This window comes from Leuciscus leuciscus, assembly GCF_965113295.1.
Source record: "Leuciscus leuciscus genome assembly, contig: HAP1_SCAFFOLD_481, whole genome shotgun sequence".
In the NCBI taxonomy this organism is placed as follows: domain Eukaryota; kingdom Metazoa; phylum Chordata; class Actinopteri; order Cypriniformes; family Leuciscidae; genus Leuciscus; species Leuciscus leuciscus.
This window is the reverse complement of record NW_028118258.1, coordinates 30,001-45,658: the sequence shown is the minus strand read 5'-3', so window position 1 is coordinate 45,658 and position 15,658 is coordinate 30,001. Positions and strand designations below refer to the sequence as shown.

Sequence of the window (15,658 nt, the reverse complement as noted above, 5' to 3'; positions counted from 1 at the left end):
CATGCTGACTTTAAGATGATGAATCCTTTAATAATAATCATCTGTTTTTCACTAGGACACTTGATGGGATTCGCTGCAGCAGTTTCTGGATGAAAGGTGTTGAGGTGTGTTGTACATTCCATTAGCTTTGCACAGTTCAATTATTGTTTCATTACTGAATATGCAATACTCTGCATTGAAATGAAAGCTGTTATGTTTGCTCCCCCAGCTCATCAAGTACTAAGCTTTACACCCCCGGCAGCAAATTTACCCTGGCAGCATATGGGTGAAAACTCTGGAGGTATGTAATACGTTGCGCTTAACTAAGTGTTACATTTAAGTCCAATTCATTAAATGTATGCAATAACTTCAAACATATTTTTACATGTCAATGATTATCAATAGGAGGGAGAAAGTCATTGCTCTATTGTTGGCCCTTGTACTCCAATGGCATCTCGTGTCAAGCATGAAGTTTTCAGCTGTGAAGGTATATTCTAGCCCTATGTCTTAATGTCCAGTGTTTTAACAGTATTGCAAATAGTGCCTTTAGTTGTTTGTTTTATTTTATTTTTTAAATGTAGAACCAAGCCCTGAGGGAAAGCAATGCACGAGCAGGTGAGAACTTGCACTGTTTCTTAAATGGTACTTTTTTGTGTGTGATGTAAGTCCAAAATGACCATATGCCTTTCATTTTGTAGCTTCGGATGACAGCGGCTTACTTCAAGAGCAGGTGAAGCAAGTTCAACAAACAATGTTGAAGACGTTTGCTTGCACTGGGCAATCAGGTACAACTTGCAAACAGCACCTGTGGTTGTTGGTTTAATTCCCACTGGGGCTACCTGTACATGTAGTAGACCTAGATATAAATGTCATAGTTTAGTAGTTGAGGGACCAGGACTGACTATTTTATTCTGGGAAATAGGTGCAGATCAGACCCTTATGTTGTGACGTCTTGCAGAGTTTGGCGATGTTGGAGTTATCCCTGTCAGGGGATCTGTTACTCCCCCTACACACCCAGGAAGATTTGCTGTGTCTTGACAACAGTTTGAAGCAGGATAAAAAGCTCCAGGAACAATTTGTAAGTTTGCTGATTATAACACCATAGAGTAATCTAAAAAGTAAAATTTAAGATTGTAAACTGCATATATTACAGTCTGAATCCTTAGCCTTTCACATTTTTTATTTATTTATGAGAAGCTTCAGAGAAATGTAATTTGTAACACTTTTTTGGATTTTCAGCTTGGTGTAGGGGATAAAGCATGTTTTAGAGACATGTTCCTTTAGACCAGTGGTTCTCAATTCCAGTCCTCGTGACCCACTGCTCTGCACTTTTTGTATGTCTCTCTTATCTGACACACTCAGTTCAGTTCATGGAGTCTCTCCTAATGAGCTGATGATCTGGTTCAGGTCTGTTAAATAAGGGAGACATACAAAATGTGCAGAGCAGTGGGTCACGAGGACTGGAATTGAGAACCACTGCTTTAGACCATTGTTCAAAGTAAGTTGGATATTTCTTTTATTATATTTAAGTAGATGTGTATGGCCTCATGCAATTCAAATGAAATGACAGATCTGTATTTTCTAAATTAGCCATCCGGAAGAACCTGGCAACCCAGGATGCCACTGATGAAGCGGTCTAGGTTAACGTTTCGCGTTACCTGAAAGGAGCATCTGACCGTAAAGGCAGAAAAAGGCACCGCACAGCTGAGAGGGACCCACAGCCGACCACTTAGGCTGACTACTGACACCCCAGAATCACTGACAACTGGAATCCTTTCTTTATCTTGCAGTCAGTAACATCAAGACCCCTAAAGAAGTCAGAAGTGTCACACTATACTCACTAACTGTGGAAATTACTTTCTTTTTTTTCTTTTTTCAAATAATGCTTGTAAGTCCTTGTGCCACAGGTCAGCATTGCAGCTATAATGGTCTATTCTACTCCAGAGCTTTACTATAAATTACTACCACTTAACCTATTGTTAGAAATGGCTTGTAAATGTGATGTCATACTTTGATTTATTTGGTATCCTGCACATTATTTTGTATCAAGTATTCTCTTTACTTGTCATAATGTTTACAGGTAATTTTTTTCACCCTAGAGCTGTCCTCTTTATATGAACAATTATTGTAAGAGTTGTAATTTGCTTGTAAGGCTGTTTTTTGTTTTACCAAAATTTAATAAGAAACCTGCATGTTAGTATATTGATTTATTTATTTTTCTGTTATGTTTCAGTGATCTGACACATCTTGTTTAAATGACAGTTAATGTACTTTGAAATGTGGAATAAAAATGCCAAATGGATATTTGTCTGGTTTGAGCAATCATTATTCTTGATAAACTGCATGCTATAAATATTAAATATTATATATAGCCAGAATAAGCGGCGGCAGATCGCTCGAAAATAGCGCTTGCCTCCGGCGGGCCGCCTTCAATATAAAGGCGGCGGGACGGCGGTTGGCCCGCGGGCCGGCCGCGGAACGAAGGCGGTAGGAAGGCGGCTGCCAGTAGAAAAAGCGGCTGCCGCCGGCGGTGCGCCGTCCAACGTGTTTGCGATGTCGCCGTTCTGCCGCTTCTACTGCCGCCGGAGCGCCGACGGTGGGCCGCCGACTCATTGCTATCTGGGCTTGAGGTGTGGTCACCGATGAGGAATAACTGATGACGAGCTGTTGAATTGCACTTCGAGTCGTGGCTGCCTGCATTACAACGTCGGATGTGCATTATTTTTTCAAATAATTCAGCAGCCCTTCATCAATTATTCCCAAACCTAGAGTTATAATCTGATGGAGAACACTGACTAGTGAAATGCCTCACCCAAGAACGATCTATCTGGCTGCAAACAAGCGATTCGCCGCCAAGTAACTTAAATTGGTACAGTCAAAAAACAAAAACAAAAAAAAAGGCGAAGTTGAGTGCAACATACTAAAATAACAACAAAGAAAAAAACTTACCTTGAACAATTGCCGTCTTTAGTAGACGCAGATCGGTAAGAGTTTTGAAGAGATGCCGTTGACCGTTGACCTCTTTCTGCAGACGAGACGAGAGAGCTCGTGCCTCGTGTGCTCGTGTGGTGTTGAAGTAGCCCCGCCCCCATGTGCTGCTTTTTACAGCGCGCGACCGTTTTTCACAGAAACAAACCGGTTTACTGTTAAATGCTGTAAATTTACTGCAAGTGCTTAATTTAACAACCATTAGCTGTAAATTTACACAATTTAGCTGTTAATTGAAATAACAGTATTTTACTGTTGGAAATTGTCTGTATTTTTTCATTAATTTTTAACAGTGTAGGGCAGGCATGTAAAATGTATGTTGTTTAAATAAATTGGCATATATAAATTAAACATATCGGTGACATATATGGTCATAACATACAATATTATATAAATAATAATCATATACATCATATTAATATATGACAATATACTCATTTAATATGAAAAATGTATATATGTTATAAACTTATATCAACATATATCTAGAGATATGTATATGTGATAGCAATATATTGTCATATATTTAGCATATATGACGGCATCACTTCACTCTAAACAAAAATGGTGCTAAATAGCACTAAAAGTGGTTCATTGGCTTGTAATCATAGGGCAGGGGTCGGCAACCCGCGGCTCTAGAGCCGCATGCGGCTCTTAAGCGCCGCCCTAGTGGCTCCCTGGAGCTTTTTCAAAAATATGAAAATGGAAAAAATATTTTTTGTTTTAATATAATTTCTGTAGGAGGAAAAACATGACAAACATTCTTAACCCTTTCGCACCTGCGATCGCATCGGTGTGATCAGAACAGTCAGTGCATGACGTGATCAACTGCTAAATTCAAATGTGCTCTCGCGCGTTGGCTGGCGCTGAGCCAGAGACAGGCGCGCTCAGAGCTGTCATATATCACAACTTTTCAGTGTTTTCAACCACATAATGTTTATTTTAGGTTTCAGACATATAACGTTAAGTACTAAAAAAACAATACATTTAGAGTTTGTAAAATACACACTGATGTTAAAGGAAGAGGCAATAATCCTTTCCATTATAATTAGACACGTTTTATTCATATCAGATACACATTGTGTAAGTAACTTTAAAGTTTACTCTATTCTTCTCCCAGTTCACCAACCACTTACTTTGATGTATTTCGGGAGAAGTGGATGAATTCACGTGTTGTAAATCCAACAGATCCGATTCTCTGAACTGCGTCTGCGGCCATCGCGCATACAGCTCAACTAACGCGATCGTTATGGTGTTTAAACAACAAAATACTTCCACTTGCATATATTTGACAATCGGAATATCAGATATTTCATGCCATATCTAACAAATTTGTGAAAATTTTGAATAAAAAAGGAAAAATGACATAAAAGCAGATCATCATTCATTCAGCTCTGTTGTTGCTGCGGTGTGTCACGTGACACGAAATGACGCGTCACCTTGGAAACCATAAAGTGACACATTCTAAATAACGGTCGCCTTGAAAAACTTTTACAAATATTTTAAACTTACGTGTGAAAGGTTTAAAGTTTTTCCACGTTGTAAAAATAATACACAAATAAATAAAACGTAATACATTAAAATTATAATGGAAGTTAAACTTAAAGCACCATCGTACAGCAGAGTAGTCACGTGGTGCGTCATTCTCTCCAGGATGCGCTGCAGGGAAAATAAACATTTAATCATGAATGCTCATTATGTATTTGTAGGCTACTTATCATTTTGATACTAGGGGGCTAATAAAGCTAATATAGACACTTACAGCATGTGATGCCTTCATTATAAGGCTTATATAAGGCTTTTAATTTTTTGCGGCTCCAGACAGATTTTTTATTTTTTTTCGGGTCCAATATGGCTCTTTAAACATTTTGGGTTGCCGACCCCTGTCATAGGGGAACCACTTTAAGTGCCATATAGCACCTATCTTTAAAGGTGCTATACAGCACCTTTGTCAAATGGTGCTATGTAGAACCATAAGAGGTGCCATATAGCACCTTGGTTGTTTATAATTGCTTCAACAAAAATGGTGCTCATCAGTACCCAACAGTGGTTCTTTGGCTCGTAATAATAGGGGAACCTCTTTTGGTACTATATGGCACTTCATTTTCTTTGAGGAATGCGGCGCTCGCGCTCGCTCACGTGCACCTGACATGCACAGTGCACACTAATCGGCGCGTACGTTTTTATTTAATTATATATTTATTTATTATGATTTTTTATTTTTTTTTACTTTCAAAATGACAGAATTCAACAACAAGTTCTTGACACATTTTCAAATTGTGTAAGTATAAATTTAAACACGTTTTTAAACATAACTTCTCTCGTCACTCATTTGTTTAGCCAAATTATTTGACTAGGCCTACACAAATAACAAAAAGCAGTTAATATATGAATATAGCTTTTTATTGAAGTTTGTGACATAATTTCAGTAGGCTATATATCTGACTTCACATCCACACAAATTTTTTCTGTGGTCAAAAAGTCTTGTGTGGGGGCCCTGGAATATATATAGGCAGGACTTGTATTCAGGAAAATCACTATATTTTAATGTCGTTTTTCTAATCCTATCACCAACTAAACTAAGAGACTAAGAGAGCCTTTAAATAACTGTAGGTGCTTAACAGGTTTTTTGTATGGTAATGGTGACATATAGCACCTTAACCACCCCAAAGAACCGCTAAAGAACCGCTGAAGAACCAAACTGGGCTTAACAGGTTCTTTAAATGGTAGTGGTGCTATATAGCACCTTAACCACCGCAAAGAACCCCTGAAGAACCGCTGAAGAACCATTTTTTTTGTGTGTGTTGCGATATAGGGACATAGATGTCATATATTACATTTCCGTATTTCACTCTCCATTTGACTGAATCTATACTGTAGTGGACCTTTACAGATGAAGGTTGAGTTACAGTAATTCGGCAGTCTCTACCATGGTAATCTGTTTACAGTATTGCATACATACTGTAATGTAAAATGCTGTATTTTATGCCATCTGTCTCCCTTCTACTGGTGCATCTCTGATCAATCTGATGTTTTACAGTCATTGACTGTTTCCTCTCCCTTATACTCTATTCTGTGTTACAGTATTTGCACAAATGGCAAATTTCTCTGTATCTCTCTCTCTCTCTCTCTCTCTCTCTCTCTCTCTCTCTCTCTCTCTCTCTCTCTCTCTCTCTCTCTCTCTCTCTCTCTCTCTCTCTCTCTCTCTCTCACTCACACACACACACACACACACAGACACACACACACATGCGTGTGCACACACTTTGAACATCGTGGTGGTTATCTATAAATCACTTATGTAAAAATAATTCATTACATTTGGTTATCCATATCAGAAATTGCAAACAAGTTCTATAGAAACTGTGTATTGAATCAATATCTATAGAAATCTATAGATGTACCAAATTATTCATTGATTAACCATTAAGATTAGTTGGATTACAGTTTTTGCCCGTTGCTTGAACACTATAGACCCATGCTTAGACTAAAGTAACACAACTTGAAGCTTTTGTTACCATACCTTAAACACATGTACCCATACCTTAATCAAAAGCGCTGCTTTGCACTCTAGTTGCAATTCTGCAACACACTTACTCCTTTATGCAACACACTTGGTCCTGCATACTACACACTATTTCATACATAAGACACTTCATTCAAAAATGAATCTGGTGCCAATCTCAGGGTGCCATTTGGAAAACACATGTATCCAAAATACAAAACACATCGGGTTATTGCAACCACTCAAATACACACCTGAAGGCACATACTTGCAAAACTGAACACCAATCAGCCAGCTACAAAAAGTTAGTTTTTTTGTTACAGAGAATCTTGGCCATGGATGGAGCTGTACAGCCTCATGAATTCATTTTCATCAGACGACAGGGTCGTAATGTAATTGGCCAAAGGGCAATTGTGCACGTCCCGGGGCAGCGCGGGGGAAATATCACATTGTGTGCCGCCGTAAGCCTTCGAGGGATTCTGCATCATCATGCACAACTAGGTCCATACAATAGCCAACATATACTCACATTTCTAGATGCTCTCCCTAATATAGTTGTACAGAACAGACCAGATCAGACAGACCAGATCAGCCCAGGTTTGTGGTGGTATGGGATAATGTCAGTTTCCATCGGGCTGCTCTGGTCCAGGCCTGGTTCACCAACCACAATCAATTTGAAGTGGTATACTTGCCCCCTTATTCACCATTTTTAAACCCTATATAGGAATTATTTTCGGCTTGGAGATGGCGCGTATATGACCGCCAACCACATGCCCACATGCCTCTTCTGCAGGCAATGGAACAGGCCTGCGGCGACATTCAGGTGACAGCAATCCATGGATGGTTTCGACATGCAAGGGGATATTTTCCCCGGTGCCTAGCGGGAGAAGACATTGCTTGCGATGTCGATGAGGTCCTGTGGCCAGACCCCAGCAGACTGGGTTTTTTTTTTTTTTTTTTTACAATTTTTGTTGCTTTATCTGAATTCATGTTACTGCAATGTACAGTGCTGCAATGTACAATATTGAGTAGGCCTATTTGCTTTTTTGGTTGTTTGAAAATGTGCCTCCTGAAAATATGCCTTCTGAATAAACAATGAAAATCAAAGACTGCAGTGTTTTATATAAAGTAGACTAGTGTGTTCCCCCTGATCTGAAAGTGTATGCATATGATGCAAGTATGTGTCATTTTGTCATCAGACTTACATTTTGACAAAGGAATGTTAGGTTTTTAAAACTGTAATATCTTGGTCAAATATTTAATAGCATGGTTTTTAGTTAGCCAGGTCTACACCAAGCCAACAGGAAATGTAACAGTGTGTCTTGGACATATAAGTTTTATATAAGTCACCAACAAGGCTTTTATACAAAAGTATACTTTCATGCAGTTAGGTATAACTCGACAGACACTTTCCCAGTATGTGTGGTTCAGGTAAACTCTGTGTTGTGGAGACGAAATGTCAAGTATGGAGACAAGGATTTCGGTCATTGCCATCTTTGTGGGGACATTTTGTCTCCTGAACCACACACACGTATATAAGCTGTAAATCTGGGAAAGATTCTGTCAAGTCAGTTTTTTGGTCCCCATGAGGAAAACTGTTTATAAATCATACTAAGTGTTGTTTTAGTTTTTTTTGAAAATGCAGAAAGTTTTGTGTGTTAGTTTAGAGGTTGGGTTAGCCTTAGTCATGTGTGTGTGTGTGTGTGTGTGTGTTTGTGTCAGTTTGTGTTCTCAGTTCTCCATTCTCATCTGTGTATAGTGGTTGTTCTTTTCCTGCGTATTATCTTGTATCTCCTATGTGTTACTTATTTTGATTTATAGTTATTTATACTGCTGCATTTAGATCCAGCCTCAATTCTCTCATTGCTGCAGCCACCGTGTCAACAGCACACGGTAGCTTCTGTTTGATTTATTTATTTTTTACTTGTGTTTTTGTTTAAAACTTGGAAGAGCCTGTAGTGGTAATTGTCATTTCTCTTGTGGAGAACTTAAGTGAGGTAAGTCTCCCCTCCCCTCCCCTCCCCTCCCCTCCCCTCCCCTCCCCTCCCCTCCCCTCCCTTCCCTCCCCTCCCCTCCCCTCCCTTCCCTCCATGATCTGGTTGATGTGGTTCATCTATATGGATACACATATTCTATTTAAGTGGACTAGGCATAAGCAAATGTTTGTCAACATGCAAAAATAAAATCATCCAGTCGACCACTGAAGAACCAGAGGAATTTAGAGAGATTTGCATGAAAGCAATGCAACCCTCCCATGCAAATGATAAATGATGATACTGGGATTATGGCAGTGAAATTAGTCATCCTTGCCTTGACTACCTATAGACTGATAGACTTAGGCACCATCTTTTTGTATCTTCTTCTTCTTTTCACATAAGGTTTTTTCATTTCAGTTTATTTTTGCTCTTTTTTTGTTTCTTCAAATTACTGTTAGGTATATTTGATTGATTTTATAGATTTGATTGTTTTTATCCTTGATCCATAAACAGACTTTCAATCTTAGACAGTTAAATCCACAAAATATTTTAATTATTAAATGTTTAAAATATGATGAAGGGAAACAGTTAATTTATTGTGTGTAATTATTTTCAAAAATGTGACTTTCCCACAGTTGTGGCACCATTCCACCCCTAGCGATTTGCCCCTATTAAATGTGTTCATCACGAAGACAGCAGTGTCAATGAAGAGCTAAAGATGAAACATGAGACACGATGATGCGTCAAAACCTCAAGAGGCAAATGTCAGAATATGCCGAATATTTTTATTTTGCACCAAATTATCAAACTGCAAAAAGTATGAAAATATGACTTATTGTAGTTCAATGTTATGCATATTTTGATAACACAAAATGCTACACAAGAAAGTAGACAAAGAAGTCATTCTGAATGTGTCAAACACAATGTATTTATCAAAACAACACATTTATTAGCTTTACACATTAGGCCTACACATCGTTTTAGACCACATTACATTTTAGAGTGATCTGTTATTGTGTCTAAGTTATGCATTTCAGAAATGTACATACAATCACAGTTAGCTAAAAATGTATTAATTTAAACAATTGAATCATTTAAGGCTGAAACAATGAGCTAATTGAAGTAATAGCCTACTTGTTTGTTAACAAATGTAGCATATATGTAACGGGTTTTAGACAAGTTTATGATTGTCTAAAAAGGACAAGCATTACAGAACTCATGTCAGAATTCATTCATGTTCATGTCCACTGTCATGAACAATCTATTTATATACTATGATACAGAGAACCACGCACACGGAGGGAGAGGGAGAGAGAGGGAGAGAGAGAGAGAGAGAGAGAGAGAGAGGGCGAGAGAGAGCGCGCGAGGGAATGATGCAGGGCGTTCGCGTTCTCTCTGTCAAAGCGTTCGCGTTATGTTCGCCTGGTCACGCCTGCCGCATCCAGCACAAACGGGAATAGCATTTCTCTCCCGTCAGGAACCGACACGCTTCCACATTAGAGTCAATCGTTAGGGTTCGGTTAGCTATATTTGATCGAAACACCGAGGCCTGTGCTTTTCTCGCCGTGTGTCTCTATTGTATGTAGAAGAATCCATGACAGCCGCATCTTCCATTGATCTGTTGATATCTGGGATCTTCACTGCTGTCCTTTACTACGAGCACAACATCTGGACGCGATCACAGGCTCTTTTATATTACACTGAGTGTCCTGTTTTGATGAAGACATTTTTTTTAACACGGTGAATGTAGATGTGAACGCAGCCTTTTTATTCATATAAGCCAAACAGTGTTTTTTTTTTTGTTTTTTGGTCGTCGTGTTTTCGTGATTTAGATTCAGCCATCGTTCCGCGCAGGCCGTGGTTTTAGTCACGGATCTACACGATTGGTTTCTGCGTTAAATGTCGCGGATGCTGTTGATTATCGGTGTTATTTATTGCGGATTTAAACCGTTTTTTAAATCCGCGTGGACGGGGAGCGGCGCCAGGCGGGAATTCGCGTCCGCAGCAAACGACGCGTTTATTTCTTCCTGAACTCAATTTCTCCTTTTTATTATTATTATTATTATTATTGTTTTTCGATGAAAATCGCCTGCACCAGACAAGGATCACCTTCTGTTCGGTCGTGGACGGGGAGCGGCGCCAGGCGGGATTTTACGACGTATACATACAATATATGTTTTACCTCAGCTCGATTCCTCATCGTTAATATTGTTTTTGTTTTTTAAGTGTTTAATTTAAACTTGATGAAAATCACCTGTCCACCAGAAGAGGATCACCCTCAGCTCATCGTCTCATTGCAATACCCTTGACGATCAACAGTTCATCGCGTAAAAGCGACATGCCTCGAAATACGCGTTTCGACGTCGAATCGAAGAATTTCTGCTGTGCTCATAATGAGTAACAAACCAGAACGTTTCTCATCTTCACTCATGGATGCTTTTGATGCTATATAGTAATTTGTCTCATCGACAGCGTCAGGAGACTGTCTGTATTCATATTGGATTATATCATTCCCCGTGTGTGTATTATTCCTCCTGCGTGTTTATGACTGAAGAAGACTCTGTGTAAGGTGGATTTTAAATATCATGTTTTTGGTCCATTATCGTCTGGAAGATGGCAGCTGATTAAATTTTAATCTTGATGCATTCTGGCGACACGGGAGGAGAAGAGGAGAAGCGAGTGAATCGGGGAGGAGAGGAGAGAGGAGAGGATGTAGGGTGGATACGGAACACCAGAAGGTACGAATGAATGAATGAATTAAAGAACGACTGTCAGTCTGTGTGTGTTCAGTTAAATCCCAAACACACACATTTCCATACACACATCAGTGTCTATATTCCACATCTCACGTCACTTCATTCATACACATTTATGTTAATGAGGATATATCATAATTCTAGAGTTTTTTTCTATTACATTATAGAATTGGTATGTGTGTGTGTGTGTGTGTGTGTGTGTGTGTGTGTGTGTGTGTGTGTGTTCGTATATATATATATATATATATTCCACATCTACACATCACTTCACATGTCATAATTCTTTTGCATTTTAGTATTTGTGTGTACACACACACACACATATATATATATATATATATATAATTTCATGTATGACTCACATACACATAACATACAACTAGAAACTGAATGCCCCCCCCCCCCCCCCCCCCCCCCACATATACAAATTTTATTAACAAAATTACATTTATATTTAACATCTGAGGACAAACCCATCCCTAAAGTATAGTACACACACTCATGTATATTAAAACACATCAGTGCATACACATATCACTATATGCACACACATAAGCACGCATTCTCCATGCACAGACCTATATATCATACACACACACACACGCACGCACGCGTTGTGGTAATTTTTCATTGGATGTAAATTGAGTTACAGGCCAAAGGCGCGCTGAACGCTGCGGATCGTGAGTGGTGTGTAAATGTGCTGGCGCCCAGTGTCTGCTGGTGCATTCTGACAGACCTCCATCTCTCCCCACCCAACATCTCCTTCATCTCACACACACACACACACACACACACACACACACACACACACACACACACACACACACACACACACACACACACACACACACACACACAAATGTGCGTGATTTAGGGGCAAAATATGATTGCTATAAGTGAGCTAAATCTGAAAAAACTCCCCCTCTTCAATTGGGAAAATTGTTCAAAAATAAGGTAAATATTGTTTCATAAATATGTAGTTGTATTCTAGAAGTGTAAAATGTTTTCTTTCAGGGTTTGCGTTAGTCATATAAGGTCTATGGTACTGTATGGCCACTTTAGATAGGCCTACAATCAAAGAAAAAATTAATCAGACACCAGATATCATTTTTGATTTTGATTTTTTTTACTAGTGAGTGCGGGACACTATAGTTCATTTATGTAAGTGAGGAGAGCAAAATAAAGTAAACTGTGACATATTATACCCAAATATTCTTCATACAGTGACTACCAGTCAAATTGATAAAAATGTGGGACCAAAAATGATCCAGACACTTTGAGCTGATCATGTTTTTCTGAAGTGTTTTCTTTAATTGCTAATGCTCTTTTTACACACAGACTGAACACAATGAAGCATTGCTTGGTGATTGGTTGAGCTAAACTGGTATTATTTAATTGAGCTAAACTGGTATTATCTAATTGTGTAGTTAAATTTAACAGCTAAAAAACATTTTCTAAACTATTGCGAATAAACTGTGAGATTGTGAGAAATGTTGAAGGTGTCTGAATACATTTTAGTTTGACTGTATAAGTGTGTGTGTTCGGGGTTGCCTAAATGTTGAGGATAAGTGTGTCTACAGAAGTGAGCTAAATCTGACGAAACTGGGACATCATGGAGCGAAAATATTATGCTAATGCTACAAAATGAGACGTTTAAGGTTGATTTTAGTCCATTTGTCCTTGGTTGTGTAAGTATATAGAGATATAGATAGACAGATATATAGAGAAGAGAGAGTGTGTTTATAAAGACACACATAATGATCTTGTGAAGATCCACGGATGGTTGAGCGAGCAAAGACTCGAAACACAAACACATGCAACACTGGCCACTAGTCAAAGCAAGCGGATGAAGAGCAGAAAATGATCTCATATGTCACTTGTTTGTTGAAACGCGGTATATCTGTGGATTCTGCACGAGGTAAAGAAACACTGTGTAAAATGAACTCATAACTCATAAATAGATAAATACATTGACATTGACCCCTGAGCTTCGTTTATCCTCCAGTGTTTTGTGGTCATATTTATAGCGCTAAATAAATAGGTATTATTTATGTATCCTTCTCGTTTTGCTTTCTCAGCGGTTCTGTTGTTCTTGTTGGTGAAAATACTTCTTTTCCCAGTGTATCATTCATGCAGAGGTCATTCCTAAGCAGATTTCCTTCAACGCTTTCTAAACATCAGCCTTTGGGAAACCTGTCTGAGAACAGTCAGTACTGGTGACCCTGGACCACACAACCAGTCACAAGGGGCAATTTTTTGAAATTTTAATGTATGCTTAATCTGAAAGCTGAATAAATAAGCTTTCCATTGATGTGTGGTTTGTTATGATAGGACAATATTTGGCTGAGATACAACTGTTGAACATCTGGAATCTGAGGGTGCAAAAAAATCGAAACATTGAGAAAATCTCCTTTAAAGTTGTTCATTTATGTTCACGATTGTGCTTCATTCACTCACACAAATACATGTTCTATATATTTACGGTAGGAAATGTACAAAATATCTCCATAGAACATGATCTTAATATCCTAATGATTTTTGGCATAAAAGAAAAATGGATAATTTTGACCCATACAGTGTATTGTTGGCTATTGCCACAGATATCCCCGTGCGACTCGAGACTGGTGACGTGATCCAGGGTCACATATGTGCATTTTGAGGTTTGGTGTTGCACTATTGTCTTAAATGTGTGTTGATCTCTCAATCTGTCTTCTTGGACTGAGACTGTCTGCCTAATGTCTTTAATGTAACGCAGTCGGTCTAGACGGTCATTTATTCCTGCATTATGCAACCGAATTAAAATCAGTGTAGAGTTGAGATGGGAGACTGTCACCAATAGTGTTTGATGAAAGCGTTACAGTAACACAGTTTATGTTTTTCTGCAGATCTGCTGTTCAAGAGTTTCAGCGAAAGCCTTTAGATCTAAAGAATTTACAATTATGAGAAACATATTCTGTCAAGTGTGTCCGAAATGGTGTATATATATGTGCATATATGTGATACGATATAAATGCATGATGGCAGACATACATATAATATTTAAGAGTACACAAATAATATTTAATTATTTTTGAAAACATGAATTATATATTTGCATGCTTTTATGCTAATGAGTAACTCTGCCAATGCTGGAAATCTTACCACAACTATCTGTAACGCTGTGTTTCATCTTCAGCAGCAGAATGCAGTGTGTGAATAGAAGTGTGTGTGTGTAAGAAAAGGTTTGTTTTTGTGATGTTTCATCTCAATGTTTTAACTTGACGTCATCGATCTCTCGTTTTTCTCACCAACCAATCGATTCCTGAAACTTATATCCTGATTCACGCTGAAATACGTCACGATTCGGAAGTAAAACTGGTTGACTTTTAGACGGAGTGCAGTGGTGTGTCTGTTTCCCCAGTCGTGTGTGTGTGTGTGTGTGTGTGTTGTGCGCGCTGATGAGAGTGGTGTGTTTGTTTATGTCTCTAACACAGAGGGTGAATTCAGAACAGAGGAGTTTTCTCAGCATGAGGGTGAATTATAGCAATTACTCTACCCTGATTATTACACACACACACACACACACACACACACACACGCTCTCTGATGCTCGGGAATCTCTCCAGATGAAGCGTTCTGGTGTGTTTGATTCTCAGCGCTCCAGCAGCGAGCGCTTGACACACTCAGGTTTTGATCACAACGCTTCAGACACACACACACACACACACACACACACACACATAGATGAGCCCACGGTTCTCTCACAACATGCTTTCAGTGTGTGTGTGTGTGTGTGTGTGTGTGTGTGTGTGTGTTTGTGTGTGTATGTGAGAGAGTGAGTGTGTTTTGATCACAACGCTTCAGACACACACACACACACACACACACACACACACACACACACACACACACACACACACACACACACACACACACACACACACACACACACACACACACACACACACACACACAGTGTTTCCTCGGTTCTCGCTGTATAAAGCGTGTCTTTTATCCATGAAAGTGCAGCACAGCCGGACTTTAATTAGAGTTTGACATTTAATTACACCTGAAGGCAAATTCATCTTTAATAATCATACAATAACATCTTATGTGTTTAAAGAATGTGTTCATAGTATCAGTTTCAATTTTACTGATATTGATTTAAACCTTAATTAAATTAAACCTTATTAAAAATACATTCTGCTGGTGGATAAACCCTGAACACAGGAGATATGATTGTCATGTTTATTTATGATTTGGAATAATTCATTCAAATTAATTTCTGACACCAAAAATGCATGTATACAATTTTAATTAGTGACCGATTCAAATTCCCCAATATATGATTTATAATATCTGGCTAATGCATGATACATGTAATGCACATCTCAGTTGCGATCATTCAATTGTGTGATTTATGTCACATTATAGTGGCTGCTGTTTAACGACCCATATCAGTGACCACTCATTTC

General features: G+C 38.7%; 1 protein-coding gene and 2 long non-coding RNA genes across 5 annotated transcripts in view; 2 read left to right on the top strand and 1 right to left on the bottom strand.

The window, feature by feature from the left end:
- Positions 1-39: 39 nt before the first annotated feature.
- On the top strand, positions 40-2,281 carry LOC309491726. Of its 3 annotated transcripts, none has more exons than XR_014203274.1 (8): positions 40-104; positions 209-280; positions 385-466; positions 561-594; positions 678-764; positions 938-1,057; positions 1,219-1,477; positions 1,570-2,281. It is a non-coding gene; the product is annotated as an uncharacterized lncRNA (long non-coding RNA). The 3 variants fall into 3 exon arrangements; XR_014203276.1 differs by having other exon boundaries at positions 902-1,057; XR_014203275.1 differs by lacking the exon at positions 1,219-1,477 and having other exon boundaries at positions 902-1,057.
- Positions 2,282-5,354: 3,073 nt separating this feature from the next.
- On the bottom strand, positions 5,355-5,766 carry LOC309491725. Its single transcript, XR_014203273.1, has 2 exons — positions 5,615-5,766; positions 5,355-5,564 (listed from the first exon to the last, which is right to left on the bottom strand). It is a non-coding gene; the product is annotated as an uncharacterized lncRNA (long non-coding RNA).
- Positions 5,767-9,804: 4,038 nt separating this feature from the next.
- Positions 9,805-15,658, top strand: part of LOC309491727 (adhesion G protein-coupled receptor L1-like) — a gene marked incomplete at its 3' end in the record, with an annotated part of 34,090 nt that continues 28,236 nt past the window's right edge. Inside the window, exon 1 of the mRNA XM_082190761.1 lies at positions 9,805-11,186. The remainder of the gene's footprint in view (positions 11,187-15,658) is intronic.